The sequence below is a fragment of the Hyla sarda genome, chromosome 3 (genome assembly GCF_029499605.1).
Source record: "Hyla sarda isolate aHylSar1 chromosome 3, aHylSar1.hap1, whole genome shotgun sequence".
NCBI lineage: Eukaryota > Metazoa > Chordata > Amphibia > Anura > Hylidae > Hyla > Hyla sarda.
In genome coordinates this window covers 304,873,430-304,894,421 of record NC_079191.1, presented here as the reverse complement: position 1 = coordinate 304,894,421, position 20,992 = coordinate 304,873,430, and the positions used below count along the sequence as shown (strand labels likewise).

Sequence of the window (20,992 nt, the reverse complement as noted above, 5' to 3'; positions counted from 1 at the left end):
CTTCTGTATTCTCATCTTGTCCTCTCTTCTCTTTTCCTTTTCTAGGTCAACAAAGCTTTCCTATTCCTCCACTCCTTGCGGATCAGTCGTCTGGAAGAACCCGGGGCACCTGAGTGAGTTTGACAGTATATGCCTTATTCCCTATGGCCAATGATATCAAGGTAGCTTCACTAAATGTGAGGGGCTTTCACACACCTGAAAAGAGAGCCCAGACCTTATATGCCTTTCATAAACAGAAGGTGCATATTCTTGCGCTCCAAGAGACTCATTTCAAGGAGGGTTGCCTCCCTGCTATCAGCACCAGATATTATCCCAAGTGGTACCATAGCACAAACCCGGAAGCCAGGACGAAAGGTGTATCGATCCCTTTTCACAGATCTCTGCCAGTTGAGGTCACCTCCACACTTGTAGACCCTGATGCTAGGTTTGTCTTTGTGAATTTTACTGTGACAGGACATAACTTCACTGTGGCGTCAGTCTACGCGCCAAACCACTCACAGATCCCTTTCCTAATCCGAACCATGGATAAACTAGCCAACTTTGCCACAGGTAATATTATCTTAAATGGAGATTTTAATGTCCCCCTCTTCTCCTCTTGCGACACCTCTTCAGGCCACTCTACACTATCCCACAACAAGCTAAGAGCACTACGCCTCAAACTTCACTCCCTCCAACTCTATGATACTTGGCGGACTCAACACCCACAAGAGAAGGATTACACATTCTATTCCCATCCTAGAAACTCTTATAGTAGAATTGATTACATCTTTCTTCCACACCATCTCTTACCATCAATCTCATCCACCTCTATTGGTACAGTTACACATTCGGATCATGCCCCTGTGTTCTGTTCTTTTGCCCTGCCCTCCTTTGCCAAGCCCCATGCCTCATGGAAACTAAATGAATCATTGTTGCTTGATGCACTTTGCCTTCAGGAACTGAAGGACACTATAGCCCAATTTGAAGCTCATCACGCCGAGGACTCTACCTCACTGGCGATGAAGTGGGACGCCTTAAAGTGCGTGCTTAGAGGGGTCCTGATGAGGCATGTGGCGAGACTGAAACGAGAGGCGGCGCACAAGTTCAAGACCCTAATGCACTCCCTCCACACCCTAGAGGCCCAACATAAACGCTCCCAGCAGGACAATGTTTATAGGGAGTTAATTAGGGTTAGACATGAGTTGCTGGAGGTGATGAACGCCAAACACCGTTATTTTAAACAGCTCACCGGGAGGGTCTTCTACGAGTGAAGCAATAAGTCTGGTCGCCTCCTTGCTTCAGCTCTTAGGAAAAAGCGCACATCCACGTATATTCCGGCGATTCGGACCTCCCCTAACTCCACCTCCCACCTCACCCCGGACATATTATCTGCGTTCCACAAATACTACTCTGAACTATATAGTCTTCCTAAACCTTCGGCCCTGACCACACCTTCCTCCGCTATACCCTCACTACAACACTACCTAGACTCAACAGCTTTGCCTAAACTCCCCCATGATGTGATCCAATCCCTAGAGTCCCCATTTTCTGCGGAAGAACTAGATGACGCCATATCGGCCATGCCCTCGGGTAAAAGCCCTGGCCCTGATGGGTACACTGGTAAATTCTATAAAGCACTCAAGGTAGACTTAATTACTTCCCTCCTTAAGACGTTTAACTCGGTCTCTCAAAATTCCCCTCTGCCCCCTTCCTTCCTCCGGGCATACATCACCGTTATCCCGAAGGAGGGTAAAAATCCCCTTCTCTGACCTAGCTACAGGCCGATATCACTCATTAACGTGGATGCCAAGCTGTTTGCCAAACTACTGGCGAATAGGCTGGCAGACCACCTGGGCTCCCTCATCCACCCTGATCAAGTGGGCTTTGTCCGCAGACGCGAGGCAAGAGACAACACTCTGAGAGCTTTCTCTACAATACATTATGCACATCGACATAATATGCTCTTGTCTCTAGACGCGTGTCACGATGCCGGCTGGCAGAAGGTGGATCCTCTGTGCCAGAGAGGGATTGGCGTGGACCGTGCTAGTGGACCGGTTCTAAGTCACTACTGGTGTTCACCAGAGCCCACCGCAAAGCGGGATGGTCTTGCTGCGGCGGTAGTGACCAGGTCGTATCCACTAGCAACGGCTCAACCTCTCTGACTGCTGAAGATAGGCGCGGTACAAGGGAGTAGACAGAAGCAAGGTCGGACGTAGCAGAAGGTCGGGGCAGGCAGCAAGGATCGTAGTCAGGGGCAACGGCAGGAGGTCTGGAACACAGGCTAGGAACACACAAGGAAACGCTTTCACTGGCACAATGGCAACAAGATCCGGCGAGGGAGTGCAGGGGAAGTGAGGTATACATAGGGAGTGCACAGGTGAACACACTAATTAGAACCACTGCGCCAATCAGCGGCGCAGTGGCCCTTTAAATCGCAGAGACCCGGCGCGCGCGCGCCCTAGGGAGCGGGGCCGCGCGCGCCGGGACAGGACCGACGGAGAGCGAGTCAGGTACGGGAGCCGGGGTGCGCATCGCGAGCGGGCGCCACCCGCATCGCGAATCGCATCCCGGCTGGAGGCAGGATCGCAGCGCACCGGGTCAGTGGATCTGACCAGAGCGCTGAAATAGCGAGAGTGTAGCGAGCGCTCCGGGGAGGAGCGGGGACCCGGAGCGCTCGGCGTAACAGTACCCCCCCCCCTTGGGTCTCCCCCTCTTCTTTGAGCCTGAGAACCTGACCAGACTTTTGTCTAGGATATTGTCCTCAGGTTCCCAGGATCTCTCTTCAGGACCACAGCCCTCCCAATCGACCAAAAAAAAGGTTTTCCCTCTGACCCTCTTGGAGGCCAGTATCTCCTTCACGGAGAAGATGTCCGAGGAGCCGGAAACAGGAGTGGGAGAAACAAGTTTGGGAGAGAAACGGTTGATGATGAGTGGTTTAAGAAGAGAAACGTGAAAGGCATTAGGAATACGAAGAGAAGGAGGAAGAAGAAGTTTGTAAGAGACAGGATTAATCTGGCACAAAATTTTGAAAGGACCAAGATAGCGTGGTCCCAATTTGTAGCTGGGAACACGGAAGCGGACATATTTAGCGGAGAGCCATACCTTGTCTCCGGGAGAAAAAATGGGGGGAGCTCTTCTTTTCTTATCAGCAAACTTCTTCATGCGTGATGAAGCCTGTAAGAGAGAATTTTGGGTCTCTTTCCATATGGTGGAAAGATCACGAGTTATTTCATCCACAGCGGGCAAACCAGAGGGCAAGGGAGTAGGGAGGGGGGGAAGAGGGTGACGGCCATACACCACGAAAAATGGGGATTTGGAAGAAGACTCAGAGACTCTGAAGTTATACGAGAATTCGGCCCATGGTAGAAGATCTGCCCAGTCATCCTGGCGGGAGGAAACAAAATGCCGTAAATAATCACCCAGGACCTGGTTAACTCTTTCTACTTGCCCATTGGACTGAGGATGATAAGCAGAAGAAAAGTTTAATTTAATCTTGAGTTGTTTACAGAGAGCCCTCCAGAATTTTGACACGAATTGGACGCCTCTATCCGAGACGATCTGCGTGGGCAACCCGTGAAGACGAAAAATGTGTACAAAAAATTGTTTTGCCAACTGAGGCGCTGAAGGAAGACCAGGAAGAGGAATGAAATGTGCCATCTTGGAAAATCGATCAACGACCACCCAAACAACAGTGTTGCCACGGGATGGGGGTAAGTCTGTAATAAAGTCCATACCAATCAGAGACCAAGGCTGTTCGGGGATAGGCAGAGGATGAAGAAGACCAGCGGGCTTCTGGCGAGGAGTCTTATCCCGGGCACAGACAGTGCAGGCCCGCACAAAATCAACAACATCCGTCTCCAGAGTCGGCCACCAATAGAAACGAGAGATGAGTTGCACGGATTTCTTGATGCCCGCATGGCCTGCGAGATGGGAGGAGTGACCCCATTTGAGGATTCCGAGGCGTTGGCGTGGAGAGACGAAGGTCTTCCCTGGAGGAGTTTGCCTGATGGAGGCTGGAGAAGTGGAGATCAGGCAGTCAGGAGGAATGATGTGTTGCGGAGAGAGCTCTACTTCCGAGGCGTCCGAGGAACGAGAGAGAGCATCGGCCCTAATGTTCTTATCGGCAGGGCGAAAGTGAATTTCAAAATTAAACCGGGCAAAGAACAGAGACCACCTGGCCTGGCGAGGATTCAGCCGTTGGGCAGACTGGAGATAGGAGAGATTCTTGTGATCGGTGTAAATAATAACTGGAAATTTTGATCCCTCCAGCAGATGCCTCCATTCCTCAAGTGCTAATTTAATGGCCAGTAGCTCTCGATCCCCAATGGAGTAGTTCCTCTCCGCCGGAGAAAAGGTCCTAGAAAAAAAACCACAAGTAACAGCATGCCCGGAAGAATTTTTTTGTAGAAGAACCGCTCCAGCTCCTACTGAGGAGGCATCAACCTCCAATAGGAAGGGTTTAGATGGGTCGGGTCTGGAGAGCACGGGAGCAGAAGAAAAGGCAGACTTGAGCCGTTTAAAGGCGTCTTCCGCTTGAGGAGGCCATGACTTAGGATTGGCATTCTTTTTGGTTAAGGCCACGATAGGGGCCACAATGGTGGAAAAATGAGGAATAAATTGTCTGTAATAATTGGCGAACCCCAAAAAACGTTGGATAGCACGGAGTCCGGAGGGGCGTGGCCAATCTAAGACGGCAGAGAGTTTGTCTGGATCCATTTGTAGTCCCCGGCCAGAGACCAAGTATCCTAGGAAAGGAAGAGATTGACATTCAAACAGACATTTCTCCATTTTGGCATAAAGTTGATTGTCACGAAGTCTCTGAAGAACCATGCGGACATGTTGGCGGTGTTCTTCTAGGTTGGCAGAAAAAATCAGAATATCGTCCAGATACACAACAACACAGGAATATAAGAGATCACGAAAAATTTCATTAACAAAGTCTTGGAAGACGGCAGGGGCGTTGCACAGGCCAAAGGGCATGACCAGATACTCAAAGTGTCCATCTCTAGTGTTAAATGCCGTTTTCCATTCATCCCCCTCCCTGATGCGGATGAGATTATAAGCACCTCTTAAGTGCAGTTTGGTAAAGATGTGGGCACCTTGGAGGCGATCAAAGAGTTCAGAGATAAGGGGTAGAGGATAACGGTTCTTTACCGTGATTTTATTAAGACCGCGGTAGTCAATGCAAGGACGTAGGGAGCCATCTTTTTTGGACACAAAGAAAAATCCAGCTCCGGCAGGAGAGGAGGATTTGCGGATAAAGCCTTTTTTTAAATTTTCCTGGATGTACTCAGACATAGCAAGAGTCTCTGGGGCGGACAGAGGATAAATTCTGCCCCGGGGTGGAGTAGTGCCCGGGAGGAGATCAATAGGACAGTCATAAGGCCTGTGAGGAGGTAGAGTCTCAGCTTGTTTTTTGCAAAATACATCAGCAAAGTCCATATAGGCCTTAGGGAGACCGGTTACAGGGGGAACCACAGGGTCACGGCAGGGAGTACTGGGAACCGGTTTAAGGCAGTCCTTGAAACAAGAGGTACCCCAACTCTTGATCTCCCCTGTGGACCAATCCAGGGTTGGGGAATGGTGTTGAAGCCAGGGTAGTCCAAGGAGAATTTCAGAAGTGCAATTGGGGAGGACCAAAAACTCAATTTTTTCGTGATGAGGTCCGATGCACATTAGGAGGGGCTCCGTGCGAAAACGTATGGTACAGTCCAATCTTTCATTGTTAACACAATTGATGTAGAGGGGTCTGGCGAGACTGGTCACCGGGATGTTGAACCTGTTGATGAGAGAGGCCAAGATAAAATTTCCTGCAGATCCGGAATCCAAGAAGGCCATAGTAGAGAAGGAGAAGGTAGAGGCAGATATCCGCACAGGCACAGAAAGACGTGGAGAAGCAGAGTTGACATCAAGGACTGTCTCACCTTTGTGCGGAGTCAGCGTACGTCTTTCCAGGCGGGGAGGACGGATAGGACAATCCTTCAGGAAGTGTTCGGTACCGGCACAGTACAGGCAGAGATTCTCCATGCGGCGTCGTGTCCTCTCTTGAGGTGTCAGGCGAGACCGGTCAACTTGCATAGCCTCCACGGCGGGAGGCACAGGAACGGATTGCAGAGGACCAGAGGAGAGAGGAGTCGGGGAGAAAAAATGCCTCGTGCGAACAAAGTCCATATCCTGGCGGAGCTCCTGACGCCTTTCGGAAAAACGCATGTCAATGCGAGTGGCTAGATGAATGAGTTCATGTAGGTTAGCAGGGATTTCTCGTGCGGCCAGAACATCTTTAATGTTGCTGGATAGGCCTTTTTTAAAGGTCGCGCAGAGGGCCTCATTATTCCAGGATAGTTCTGAAGCAAGAGTACGGAATTGTACGGCGTACTCGCCAACGGAAGAATTACCCTGGACCAGGTTCAACAGGGCAGTCTCAGCAGAGAAAAGGCTCGGGCAGGTTCCTCAAAGTCACTTCGAATTTCCGAGAAGAAGGAGTGTACGGAGGCAGTGACGGGGTCATTGCGGTCCCAGAGCGGTGTGGCCCATGACAGAGCTTTTCCAGACAGAAGGCTGACTACGAAAGCCACCTTAGACCTTTCAGTAGGAAACTGGTCCGACATCATCTCCAAGTGCAGGGAACATTGAGAAAGAAAGCCACGGCAAAATTTAGAGTCCCCATCAAATTTATCCGGCAAGGATAGTCGTAGGCCTGAAGCGGCCACTCGCTGCGGAGGAGGTGCAGGAGCTGGCGGAGGAGATGATTGCTGAAGCTGAGGTAGTAGCTGCTGTAGCATCACGGTCAGTTGAGACAGCTGGTGGCCTTGTTGCGCTATCTGTTGTGACTGCTGGGCGACCACCGTGGTGAGGTCGGCGACAACTGGCAGAGGAACTTCAGCGGGATCCATGGCCGGATCTACTGTCACAATGCCGGCTGGCAGAAGGTGGATCCTCTGTGCCAGAGAGGGATTGGCGTGGACCGTGCTAGTGGACCGGTTCTAAGTCACTACTGGTGTTCACCAGAGCCCGCCGCAAAGCGGGATGGTCTTGCTGCGGCGGTAGTGACCAGGTCGTATCCACTAGCAACGGCTCAACCTCTCTGACTGCTGAAGATAGGCGCGGTACAAGGGAGTAGACAGAAGCAAGGTCGGACGTAGCAGAAGGTCGGGGCAGGCGGCAAGGATCGTAGTCAGGGGCAACGGCAGGAGGTCTGGAACACAGGCTAGGAACACACAAGGAAACGCTTTCACTGGCACAATGGCAACAAGATCCGGCGAGGGAGTGCAGGGGAAGTGAGGTATACATAGGGAGTGCACAGGTGAACACACTAATTAGAACCACTGCGCCAATCAGCGGCGCAGTGGCCCTTTAAATCGCAGAGACCCGGCGCGCGCGCGCCCTAGGGAGCGGGGCCGCGCGCGCCGGGACAGGACCGACGGAGAGCGAGTCAGGTACGGGAGCCGGGGTGCGCATCGCGAGCGGGCGCCACCCGCATCGCGAATCGCATCCCGGCTGGAGGCAGGATCGCAGCGCACCGAGTCAGTGGATCTGACCGGAGCGCTGAAATAGCGAGAGTGTAGCGAGCGCTCCGGGGAGGAGCGGGGACCCGGAGCGCTCGGCGTAACAACGTGGAGAAGGCCTTTGACCGAGTGGACTGGGATTTCCTGCGGATGGCACTCTCACAAATTGGTGTTGGCACCTCAATGATGGCCCGAGTTATGGCACTGTACTCTAATCCCCTAGCTCAGATACGTGTGAACGGGCAACTTTCTTCCCCTCTTCCCATTTGTAATGGCACGCGGCAGGGTTGCCCTCTATCGCCGCTCCTGTATGTCCTCTGCATGGAGCATCTCCTTGTGGACATCAGACAGAACACTGACATTAGGGGGATATCGGTGCCGCCTTGCCATTACAAGTGCTCGGCATTTGCTGACGATTTGCTTCTTTTCCTCACCTCCCCACACTTGTCACTGCCCTCATTATTGGCCACTATCCACCGTTTTGCCAGCTATAGCAACTATAAATTGAACACGTGCAAGTGTGAGGCCCTAAATGTCAACATTCCCACCCGCACCCTTCAGACACTGAGGGCTTCCTACCCATTTAAGTGGCAAACACGATCCCTGCAATATCTAGGTGTCCAAGTCCCGTCTGTCCTGGCTGACACTTACCAGCTTAATTTTCCACCCCTTCTACAAGCGCTGTGCTCGGACTTAGCCAGGTGGAATCGTGGCGACCTCTCCTGGCTTGGCAGGATTAACGCATTCAAGATGAATGTCCTCCCCCGCCTCCTATACCTGTTTTCGGGTATTCCTGTGCACCTGCCTCGCTCCTTCTTTGGGGAGGTCGCTGCGATCCAGACTGGATTTGTGTGGGCGCACCGTCACCCCCGCCTAGCCAGAAACATCCTCATTAGGAGGAAGAATGAGGGAGGCCTGGCTCTTCCAGACTTCTCTGCTTATTATATGGCATCAACCCTCACGAGGGTATTAGATGGGTTTCACCATAGAGAGGGGAAGCAGTGGGTAGCACTTGAGCATCGGACTTCGGGTATAGACACACGATCTGCGCTATGGCTGCCTAAGATTCCTTGGACCGGTAATACCCCTTTGAGTCTCCCTCCCATAACGGCTTCAGTTATCTGGGCCCATAAGACATACTCCTTCCGCCTGTCTATGTTCCCGTTCTATTGTCACCACTCTTTGGAAATCCGCTGTTCCCTCCGGCCCTGACCTCCTCATCGTACCTTTCCCTGACTAAATCTTCAGCACCAGCAATACGGGATCTCTTACACTCGTCGGGCGTGAAGCCTCTCGAGGACATTATGGGTGATATACCGCCCACTGCTTCTCATAGGTTTCAATATCTACAATTCAAACGTTTCTACGAGAAAAACAAAAGTAAGCTGGACCTACACCGAACCCTCACACCATTTGAGCGTTTCTGCACCTCTTCGCCCCTAACCGGCAAAACTGTGAGTGCCTTATATTCTCAACTCCTAGATAGTCTCACAAAGGGACAGATGACATTCTGCTCTGCATGGGAACGAGAGACCAATTGTCCCATATCGGAGGAGGAGTGGGGGAGGGCCTTCTCTTGGTGCCACCGGTCTGCCACCTCGTTTAAAGCACACGAAACTAACTATAAGGTAATGACGCGATGGTACCGTGTCCCATCGCTCCTCGCCCACATATATCCAAATGTTACATAGTTACATAGTTACATAGTTAGTACGGTCGAAAAAAGACATATGTCCATCAAGTTCAACCAGGGAATTAAGGGGTAGGGGTGTGGCGCGATATTGGGGAAGGGATGAGATTTTATATTTCTTCATAAGCATTAATCTTATTTTGTTCCAGGAATGTATCTAATCCTGTTTTAAAGCTGTTAATTGTTCCTGCTGTGACCAGTTCCTGAGGTAGACCGTTCCATAAATTCACAGTCCTCACGGTAAAGAAGGCGTGTCGCCCCTTGAGACTAAACTTTTTTTTCTCCAGACGGAGGACATTTGTTGGCGGTGTGGAGGACCGGGAGGCACCATGTCTCATATCTGGTTGAGCCCAAGGTTCTCCTCTTGTCAATCCTCCCAAACGACATACCCAAGGTCTCGACCCGATTGCTCCATTTTTTACTTTTAGCCGCTAGAACGGTCATTCCACGCCTATGGAAGTCATCCACTCCCCCTTCTGTTTCGTCCTGGCTTCAGGAGGCTTCCTGCTTACTTAGGATGGAGGAATTGGTGGCGGACTCACGTGGTCAACTTGACAAATTCACCTCCATATGGAGGCCGTGGATTGCCTTTATGGCCTCTAGCGAATTCACGTCCATCCATGGCCCAGTCACATAAAGCTCTCAATATCACTGGATGATTGATGCTCATGCTCAGGTGCCTGGGGTCTCCGAAAGATGTGCTGTGACGCAAGGTAAGATACTTCTTGCATATTGACCTCCTCTCCACCTTCCTCTCTCTCTTCTATCCCTGTCTGCTTCTCACCTCTTTTTTGCTCCTCCTTTTCTCCCTCTCTCTTCTTTTCACCTCTCTTTGTTTAATATTGACAGGGGCTTTGCTGCCGATTTGTTCTAGCCCAGATTGGCGCAACATGTCAAGGCAGCCACCACTCAAATGCCATACTCTGCCCATCTGTACAGCCACTATAGACAACACCTACTTGTCTACTCGCTGCGATACTACCTAGCATTCTTAAAAATACACCTGCTGACCATTTGTATAGTGGCTGATATATGTTACCTTCCACTATGTTTTCTCTGTTCTCGTATTATGAGTGGATCATTTTGTGTTCTATATATCTCATGCTTTTAAGTGACTTAGTTGTGTCCCATAACGATACACTTATGTGGCCCCTGTTATCTGTTTTATTTTATGAAAACTTGAATAAAAACATACTTTGAAAAAAAAAAAAAAAACTTCAAGGACTCTAAAAAAAACAACCGCTCTTTCTTCTCTGCTGGGGCATATACGTTAAAAACTCTAATCCTCTGGTCTAAAAACTCAAAGTTTAAAACCATGCAACGGCCGGGTATTAAAATCTGGCAATTTAAAACTTTGATATTATTATTTTTGATTAAAAAACCAACTCCTTCGTTCTTGTTATCCGTACTAGTTGACCAAAAAGATTGTCCCATCCTCCACTCATCAGCATAAGGTGCAGATTTAATTGCACACTCCTGTAAACATATTATATCAGCTCTCACATTCTCCAACACCTCAAAAATAGCAGCTCTTCTTATTTCTGATCCAATACTCCTGACATTAAGGGTTGTTACGATAAGAGTCATAATAACTAAAATGAATAAAATCAAAACTTTAATATCCATCATAGTTAAAAATTACGGCTCTGACTCTCAACTTTCCTTAAAACATTTTCATAGCAATCAGGCGACCCTGGATCAGAGTCCCTGTCCATTTCATCTCCTCTTCCAACCACTGGGTCCTCTTGATCCCCAGTCCAACTTCCTTTTTTACTTCTTTTACTTTCCACCCCCACCTCATCCTCCTCATCACTGCTGACAAATCTCTGAGCAGGTGTAAGGGACTTCTCAGATGACTGCACATTTTCTTGGAATTCCATTCCCTCCTCCTCCCCCACAACAGGGTCTGGACATTCCACATCACCACTCATGCTTCCACAAGGAAACACATCTCCATACACAGTTTCAATCTTCTTGACCTCCACCCCCTTTGCACATGTTACTTCACTTGTGGAGACCACTTTCTTATACTCCTGTTCAACCACCACACTTGTCTCCACAAAAGCCTCTTTAATCACATCCACCTGAGCAACAACATTTTTAACAATCGCACCACCTGCGCTCCTCCCGACTTCACATTCCCCCTCTACATTAGATTTTTCACCTCCATCCACACCTCCATCCACACCTCCATCCACACCTCCATCCACACCTCCATCCACACCTGTGGCTTCTGAAAAAGACCTCCTTCCCATTCCCTGTTCATTGCTCTGTCCACCTTTACTTCCAGCCGCATCAGCATAACTCCTTCTCTTGTACCATAAGTGACATCCTCTTGCCAAATGGGAATTACTCCCACAAATATCACAAGTCTTTTCCTCAATGCAAAAACTTGTTTCATGCCCAGTCTTGCCACAGTTCCTACAAACAACACCCTTCACAGGACATGTGTCCTGCACGTGGCCATATGCTTGACATTTGCGGCAAAACTGAAGCTGCCCCTCATAAAAACAAAAACCACGCTCTCCTCCAATGGAAAAAACTTGAGGAATACTCTTAATTCCCTCCTCCATAGACTCATCCTTCTTGAACTTCACAACATATTTCCTTTTACAGTTAAAAGAGTCTAGCTGAAGCTGGGTCTGTATTCTAAAGTGTTGTATTATTAAGTGTTACATTTGAGAAGTTTTATAAGCAGAAGTTCATGTGCTGAGTATACTGTGGATCATTGTTTTCCAAACAGGGTGTCTCCAGCGGTTGCACAGCCCTTGCATTTTTTTTTTCCTCCTGTCTGTAGCACACCTGGGGGAGGGGTTAATTGATTAACTGCTCTCAGGTGTATAAAACTAACTGGGAAACTCTGTGAGCCCTGCTCTGACTGAGTCTAGCTGAAGCTGGGTCTGTATTCTAAAGTGTTGTATTATTAAGTGTTACATTTGAGAAGTTTTATAAGCAGAAATTCATGTGCTGAGTATACTGTGGATCATTGTTTTCCAAACAGGGTGTCTCCAGTGGTTGCATAGCCCTTGTATTTTTTTTTCCTCCTGTCTGTAGCACACCTGGGGGAGGGGTTAATTGATTAACTGCTCTCAGGTGTATAAAACTAACTGGGAAACTCTGTGAGCCCTGCTCTGACTGAGTCTAGCTGAAGCTGGGTCTGTATTCTAAAGTGTTGTATTATTAAGTGTTACATTTGAGAAGTTTTATAAGCAGAAGTTCATGAGCTGAGTATACTGTGGATCATTGTTTTCCAAACAGGGTGTCTCCAGCGGTTGCATAGCCCTTGCATTTTTTTTTTTCCTCCTGTCTGTAGCACACCTGGGGGAGGGGTTAATTGATTAACTGCTCTCAGGTGTATAAAACTAACTGGGAAACTATGTGAGCCCTGCTCTGACTGAGTCTAGCTGAAGCTGGGTCTGTATTCTAAAGTGTTGTATTGTTAAGTGTTACATTTGAGAAGTTTTATAAGCAGAAGTTTAAAAAGCAGGAGTTGTAAGCAGGACTCACTGTAACTGTAAGTATTACACTCCCTTGATAAAAGTAGTTTTTCTTAATAGTTAATAACAGCTGTTTGTCACCAAGGATATGGACAGCAGGATTGGAGGTTTTCTTCAGTGCACATTGTGCCACATGTATACATCTCTGGAGCAGCAGCTTCAGGGTGAATACCGCTGTGACAAATGTGAGCATGTTGCCCACCTGGAAGCTCGTATTAGAGATCTAGAGGAGCAAAATGCAACATTGAGGGCGATTGACAATCTTACAGAGCAAGCAGTTAGTGGGGTAGAAATGGAGGTTGGAGAAACTAGCTAGGAGGCCCAAGTAGGTAGCTGGGTTAATGTAGTTAGAGGGACTTGAAAGGGGGCAAGGAAAAGGAAGGTCACTTCTGCTTCTGATCTCCCAAGTAAAATTGCCAAGTTGGGCGATGATGCGAGGGCCTCAGTATCAGAGATGGCAACCCTAGTGGATACTGGTCTCCCTAACAGCCGGGGGAACAGCTCAACTAGTAGTGTGGAGGATGGTAACGCAGGTAGGTCAAGACAGTTAGTTGTGGTAGGGGATTCTATAATCAGGAAGACGGATAGAATAATTTGTCGCCAAGACCACCTCAACCGAATGGTTTGCTGTCTCCCTGGTGCCAGGGTTCGGCATGTGGTGGAAAGGGTGGACAAATCACTAGGGGGGGCTGGGGATGACCCAGCTGTCGTGGTCCATGTGGGAACCAACGACAGAATACATGGTAGGTGGAGGTCCTTGAAGAATAATTACAAGGAACTAGGTGCCAAGCTGAAGGGAAGGACCTCTAAGGTTGTGTTCTCTGGAATACTTCCTGTGCCATGCGCATCGCAGGAAAGACAGCGGGAGCTTAGGGAGTTAAATGCATGGCTTAAGTCGTGGTGTGAGGGGGAAGGGTTTGGGTTTTTAGAGCACTGGGCTGACTTTTCATTGGGGTACAAACTCTATTCTACGGATAATTTGCACCTGAATGGAAGGGGGTCTGCTGTGCTGGGGGAGAGAATCCTGGAAGGGGTGGCTGAGTATTTAAACTAGGTGAGTGGGGGGAGGATAATAAAGCAAAGAAAGCAGACAGTGGGATGGATAGGTTAGAGAGGGGTCAGGACATAATGGTGGGTGGAGAGGAGTCCTGTGGGGGGAGGTTAAGAGCAGTGGATAAGGAGATTCATGCGTTACAAACCAGCTGTAAAAATAAATGTAGCCCGAAAAATTGTAATCCCAATAATTCAAAAAATTCCATTAGCCCCAATAACTCAATAACTACAATAAGCCCCATTACCTCAAAAAATACCGTTAGCCCCAATAACTTAAATAACAACGTTAGACGCAATAACGCAAAAAATCCCATTAGCCCCAATAACTTAAATAATAACGTTAGACCCAATAACTCAAAAAATCCCATTAGCCCCAATAACTTAAATAGTACAATTAGCCCTTATAACTCAAAAAATTACATTAACCCCAATAACTCTGAAAATCCCATTAGTGAGACTATATGTGTAAAACTTAATGGAAATGTAAAGTGTATGTTCACAAATGCCAGAAGCCTAGCAAATAAAATGGGGGAGCTTGAGGCCTTGATACTGGAGGAACATATTGATATAGTTGGGGTCACTGAGACATGGCTGGACTCCTCGCATGCCTGGGCTGTTAATCTGCAGGGGTTTACATTGTTTCGCAAGGATAGAATGAACAGAAAAGGTGGTGGAGTCTGTCTGTATGTTAGAAGTAGTATGAAAGTCAGTGTGAACGATGCCATAGTGTGTGATGATTCTGAGGATGTGGAATCACTGTGGGTAGAATTACAAAAGGAGGGAAATACTGAAAAAATAATATTTGGTGTAATCTACAGACCCCCTAATATCACTGAAGAGATAGAAGGTCGGCTGTATAAACAAATAGAGAGGGCCGCCCGGGCAGGTACAGTGGTAATAATGGGAGATTTTAACTATCCAGATATAGATTGGGGCCGAGGGTTGGCTAAAACTACAAAGGGGAGAAAATTCCTAAATTTATTGCAGGATAATTTTATGGGCCAGTTTGTGGAGGACCCAACAAGAAGTGATGCCTTGTTGGATCTGATCATTTCCAACAATGCAGAGCTGGTTGGTAATGTAACTGTGAGGGAAAACCTTGGTAATAGCGACCACAATATAGTTACTTTTGACTTAAAATGTAGAAAACAAAGACAGACGGGGAAAGCAAAAACATATAACTTTAAAAAGGCAAACTTCCCTGGGCTGAGGGCTGCACTACAGGACATAGACTGGGGGGAGGTGTTCTCAAATACTGATACAGAAGGTAAATGGGACATCTTTAAATCAACTCTAAATAACTATACAGCTAAATATATACCAGAGGGGAACAAATATAAACGATTAAAACTAAATCCTACATGGCTGACAAATGAGGTTAAAAGTGCAATAAACAACAAAAAAATAGCCTTCAAAAAATACAAATCTGATGGGTCAGCTATAACATTTAAACAGTAGAAGGAGCTTAATAAAATCTGTAAAAATGTAATAAAAACAGCAAAAATTCAAAATGAGAGACAGGTGGCCAAAGAAAGCAAAACTAATCCTAAATATTTTTTTAGATATATAAATACAAAAAAACCAAGGACAGAGCATGTAGGACCCCTAAATAATGATAATGGGGAGGTTATCACGGGCGATCCAGAGAAGGCGGAGCTACTGAATGGGTTCTTTAGTTCTGTATATACTATGGAAGAAGGAGCTGACATTGGCCAGGTCAGTGCTGGTAACACATCATATAATGTATTGAACTGGCTTAATGTAGAGATGGTACAAGGTAAGTTAAGTAAAGTAAATGTAAGCAAATCTCCAGGGCCGGATGGACTACACCCAAAAGTTCTTAGAGAGGTAAGTTCAGTAATATCTGTACCCTTGTTCATGATATTTAGAGATTTTCTGGTGTCTGGTATTGTGCCAAGGGACTGGCGCAAGGCTAATGTGGTACCAATCTTCAAGAAGGGCTCTAGGTCTTCGCCAGGCAATTATAGACCGGTAAGTCTAACGTGCATTGTGGGTAAATTGTTTGAAGGACTTATAAGGGATTACATACAGGAATACATAGGGGATAATAGTATTATAAGTGATAGCCAGCATGGGTTTACTAAGGATAGAAGTTGTCTAACCAATCTAATTTGCTTTTATGAAGAGGTGAGTAGAAGCCTTGACAGAGGAATGGCTGTGGATATAGTGTTTCTGGATTTTGCCAAAGCATTTGATACTGTCCCTCACAGACGTCTGACAGGTAAGTTAAGGTCCTTGGGCTTGGAAACTTTAGTTTGTAACTGGATTGAACACTGGCTCATGGATCGTACCCAGAGAGTGGTGGTCAATGATTCGTACTCTGATTGGTCCCCGGTTATTAGTGGTGTACCCCAAGGTTCAGTACTGGGCCCGCTGCTGTTTAATTTATTTATCAATGATATAGAGGATGGTATTAACAGCTCTGTTTCTATCTTTGCAGATGACACCAAGCTTTGTAGCACGGTACAGTCTATAGAGGATGTGCATAAGTTACATAGATGAGTTGGATAGACTAAGTGTCTGGGCATCCACTTGGCAAATGAGGTTCAATGTGGATAAATGTAAAGTTATGCATCTGGGTACTAATAACCTGCATGCGTCGTATGTCTTAGGGGGGATTAAACTGGCAGAGTCACTGGTAGAGAAGGATCTGGGTGTACTTGTAGATCACAGACTACAAAATAGCATGCAATGTCAGGCTGCTGCTTCCAAAGCCGGCAGGATATTGTCATGTATCAAAAGAGGCATGGACTCAAGGGACAGGGACATAATACTCCCCCTTTATAAAGCATTGGTACGGCCTCACCTGGAATATGCTGTTCAGTTTTGGTCGCCTGTTCATAAAAGGGACACTGCGGAGTTGGAAAGGGTGCAGAGACGCGCGACTAAACTAATATGGGGCATGGAACATCTTAGCTATGAGGAGCGATTAAAGGAGTTACAATTGTTTAGTCTTGAGAAGAGACGTTTAAGGGGGGATATGATAAACGTATATAAGTATATAAATGGCCCATACAAAAAATATGGAGAAAAACTGTTCCAGGTTAAACCCCCCCAAAGGACGAGGGGGCACTCCTTCCGTCTGGAGAAGAAAAGGTTTAGTCTAAAGGGGCGACACGCCTTCTTTACCGTGAGGACTGTGAATTTATGGAACGGTCTACCTCAGGAACTGGTGACAGCAGGAACAATTAACAGCTTTAAAACAGGGTTAGATACATTCCTGGAACAAAATAACATTAATGCTTATGCAGAATTATAAAACTACATCCCTTTCCCTTTTCCCCTTACACCCTTCCCTTCAATCCCCTGGTTGGACTTGATGGACGTATGTCTTTTTTCAACCATACTATGTAACTATGTAATAACCATAAAGAAAATTTGTTACCATTGAGTCTGTAACTTTAGGATTGTACATATGTACGATGACCACTTTCTCCGTACTCTGAAACAAAGGCTCTACTTTAACTTTCCTCATAATATCCGGCTCATTCTTTCTCTTCATTCCTTCCAGGTCCTTTAGACCCTCTGACAAATCTCGGAATTAACAAATGTAACATCATAAATACCCTGTCTAGGGAAATCTTGCATTGCAAATACATCTGTTACCTTTAGGTACTGGAGCCTGCGTAGAATCTCCAGCACAATCTGGTCCAGGCCAACCGTTCCCCGATGTTCCGTTGGGACGAAAATCCTGACCGTGTCTTCCATTACGCGAATCCTCTCTCCTCCACTCATTTTTGCAGGCGATGAAACCCACTATCGCAACTCCGAAATAACCCAGGGCCCCCCGCAAAGAGGGCCCTGATCACCACCCCTTTCAACTCCTAACCCGCCCGGTAAACCGCACGGGATCGAAGCCAAAAGGCCGAGAAGCGATAACCGCGAAAGGGGCGGGCCCAACAAGGTCCCCTTCATGGGCACTATCACTGCTTGCTGGAAGGGAGGCTGCCAGACAATTTCCCATGCACACTCTGGGCTGGGGGGGCAGTCAACCACCAGTACACACAGCAGAACCTAAACCCATACCATTATTGCTAAGCAGCAAGACAGGGGCCCATTGCACTCCCATGGGGCCTTTTTAAATGCAATCCATAACCCAGATTTGCCAGGAACCCTTCTTACTTCTCCTACTTGCATGTGACGCTGGGCTTAGGATCTGCATAGGAAACACACACACAAGCACACATCTACCTTTGTTGCCTGCAGATGCCTCCTTGGCTGTCCCCAAACGGTATCAAACCAACACCCACGGGAAGCTGTAAGCATAGAGGACATGCCTGCACCCTATTGGACTTACTTGTGTGGGTTAAATCCGGGTTATTTGACAACCTATGGCGGTGATGGTTCTGCTCAGGCAGAGCAGTGCTGATGCTCCTCATAAAGCTGTCGCTGCTGTGAAGGTTCTAGGCGACATCACAATCCCTATGGTTACATACACAACAAAGCTGGGTTGTTGTTGTTTACACTCTGCAAGGCCTGTGGAAGTGAGTGACATAATAGCACAGTAGTTCTAAGGGTTCTAGATGGATGCAACAATCTCCTGTTGCTTCTATGAAGGTCATAATAGACGACATCACCAACCAGCTCCATAGTCACATACACAGCAAAGGTGAGATGTTGTTTACACCTAGTGATGTCAGTGGTATTGAGTGACATCACAGCACAGTGCTAAGGCTCCTGGGCCTGGACACAGCAGCGGCTGCAATATCTCAACGGAGAATACGTTTATATATATGTGTGTGTTTGTGTGTGCGTATATATATATATGTATATATATATATATATATATATTTCTCCGCCTAAATCACTTTTAAACCCATTTCCACCTTTTTTTCCCTTCTCTTCCTCTTACTTTTTTTTCCCGTTTTTTCACGTTTTTCTCCTTTTCGCCTCTTTTCTCGGCGTATTCTTCTTCTTTTTCTTCTTTTTTTTCGTCTAATGCATACCCTATCAATGCAGCAATGCTTATTCAATTCCGCCAGCAGATGGAGACACTGGGGGATAATTTTCTATGGATTTATACAGATTTTTCCTGTCTGAATTTGTCACACAGAAAGTTGCAGGCCAAATATGTGTGACATTTCTGCGACTTTAGCTTCTAGAGCATTTTTACAACATTATACATAGGTGCTGAATACATAAAAAGTGACTGTTCAGCGACAGACAAGTCGCATCAGCTGAAAGTAGGCCAGAATGTCAGTCCATGTTGGAGCAGGTTTAGATACAGTCTAAAGCATAGATCTCAAAGTCTGTGCACAGAATTTAGCAAGGGCCTCGCACCTTCTGATGCATTAGGTAGGTACACAATAGCATAGCCTAACCCTCTGTACTTTGGTCTATATTGATGCGGGACATAGACAGCCAGCTGATGACCAATCCATTAGTGCAATGGATGGCCGGAAACATTTGTCTTTGCCTTTGCAATACCACAGAAGCAATGCATGGTCAATGTACAGCAATGACACACCTGTGTGAACAGCCAGGAGACCCCCCATGTTATGTCAATTAGGAACATTCAGCACCCACCCGCTATAAGACAGCTGCCTATCATGTCATGCCCTACCTGCACAGGTGTGCTGGCTGCTCAGATGATCCAATTAAGGAGGCCATTTATTCAGCAGCAGCAGAAGTCCTGTGCCTGGACACTCCAACAGCGGCCAGACACAAGCAGCAGCAACACCACCTTTTGTTTTTCGGCTGCAGCAGCAGCAAGGCCCACAGGGCTGGCTAGCTGGCTAGCCAGCAAGCAGGTAGCAATGAAAGTAGGAATCTTTCTTTTTAACCCTGTAAGGGGGTGGTGCACTGTACCCGAAGATACTGCCATATCGGTTCAATGCATAGGGCGACGGAAGCAAGCTTCGAAATCGGCCCCCGTTCTCAAAAATCCATTTAATATATGGTCCCCAGATAGGGGACGTATCAGATATTAAACTGATAAGAACAGATTTTTTACTTTTAGATATATTCTTAGACTAAAAGACCTTACGCAGCCCAGATTACACTTAGTCTGCTAAAAGCATATTCCACAGATGTAGATTCCAAAGACTTTTAGCCACTTTGTGACCTAATCTTTTTTTATCCAATAAATAGAAAACATACATCTCACTAAGAGCTAGGCGAACACAATCTTTAGAGGTAATAGTGTCTCTTTTAAAAAGAAGAATATTCCTCGTCTTCCATAGTGCAATTTTAATACAATTTATACTAATCCACAAAACCCGAGACTTCTCCACAGATAAAACATTATAAAATCCATATAAAATAACTTCATGATTTAAAAAATTAAGATCAGAAAGGAATTTTAGTAAGGGTCCTATCAAATGCCATATCTCTTGGGCGTAAAAACAGTTCCAAAAAATGTGTAAAACTGTTTCCTCACTAGGACACCCCATTCTCGGGCACTTTGCACTACGACACAATCCTCTTCTGTGTTGGAATTCTCTGGTAGGCAAACATTGATGTGCTATCTGCCAGGCCAGATCTTTTAAGTCATTAGATAAGAATCCCATATTCACCATCCTCCAAACTCTTAGAGATTTCTCAGTGGAATAATTAGATATTAAGCAAATCTGTTCTATCTTCCTGATTTCAGGAACTAATTTTCGTGCATTACTACAAATTTCTTGACTAAAATTAGCAATGCCATAAATACGAATAATCTTTTCTAAAACCACATAGTGCGCTGGGGGAATAAATAAGATTGGGGACGTTAAAGGTAAGGTTATCCACTTTCTTTTTCTAAAAATGTGACCTGCAGCATATTTTAAAAAATAAGACCAATAACAGTTTCTTTGCAAGCCATTAAAACACATAGAAAAAAAGTGAATATATAAAAACCTTTTTAAATCAGGCACATCCTTACCCCCCAATTTCTTTGTCTTCATCATTACATCTCTCCTGAGTTTATCCATTTTAGACCCCCATAAAAAATGAAAGCAAATCTTGTTTAAAAACTTTAAGGTGCGTTCACTCGGTGGGAAAACCAAGCTTAAATATAGCATGATAGGTAGCAACAAAGCTTTCATTATCAGTACTTTTCCTTCTATTGTTAATTTCCTCATTTTCCAAAAACTTATTTTCTTTTGCACTTTCTCTTTGACGATGGACCAGCTTTCCTCTCCATTATTTTCATTGTCAAAGATGACACCCAAGATTTTGATTTTATCATATTGCACATTCACCTCCGTATTGCCCCAATTCCCTATTGCAAAGCAATCACATTTATTTTTATTTAATTTGAAGCTAGA

At 46.4% G+C, this 20,992-nt stretch overlaps 1 pseudogene; it reads right to left on the bottom strand.

The window, feature by feature from the left end:
• Positions 1-19,537: 19,537 nt before the first annotated feature.
• On the bottom strand, positions 19,538-19,708 carry LOC130363253 (U2 spliceosomal RNA; annotated as a pseudogene).
• Positions 19,709-20,992: the final 1,284 nt, after the last annotated feature.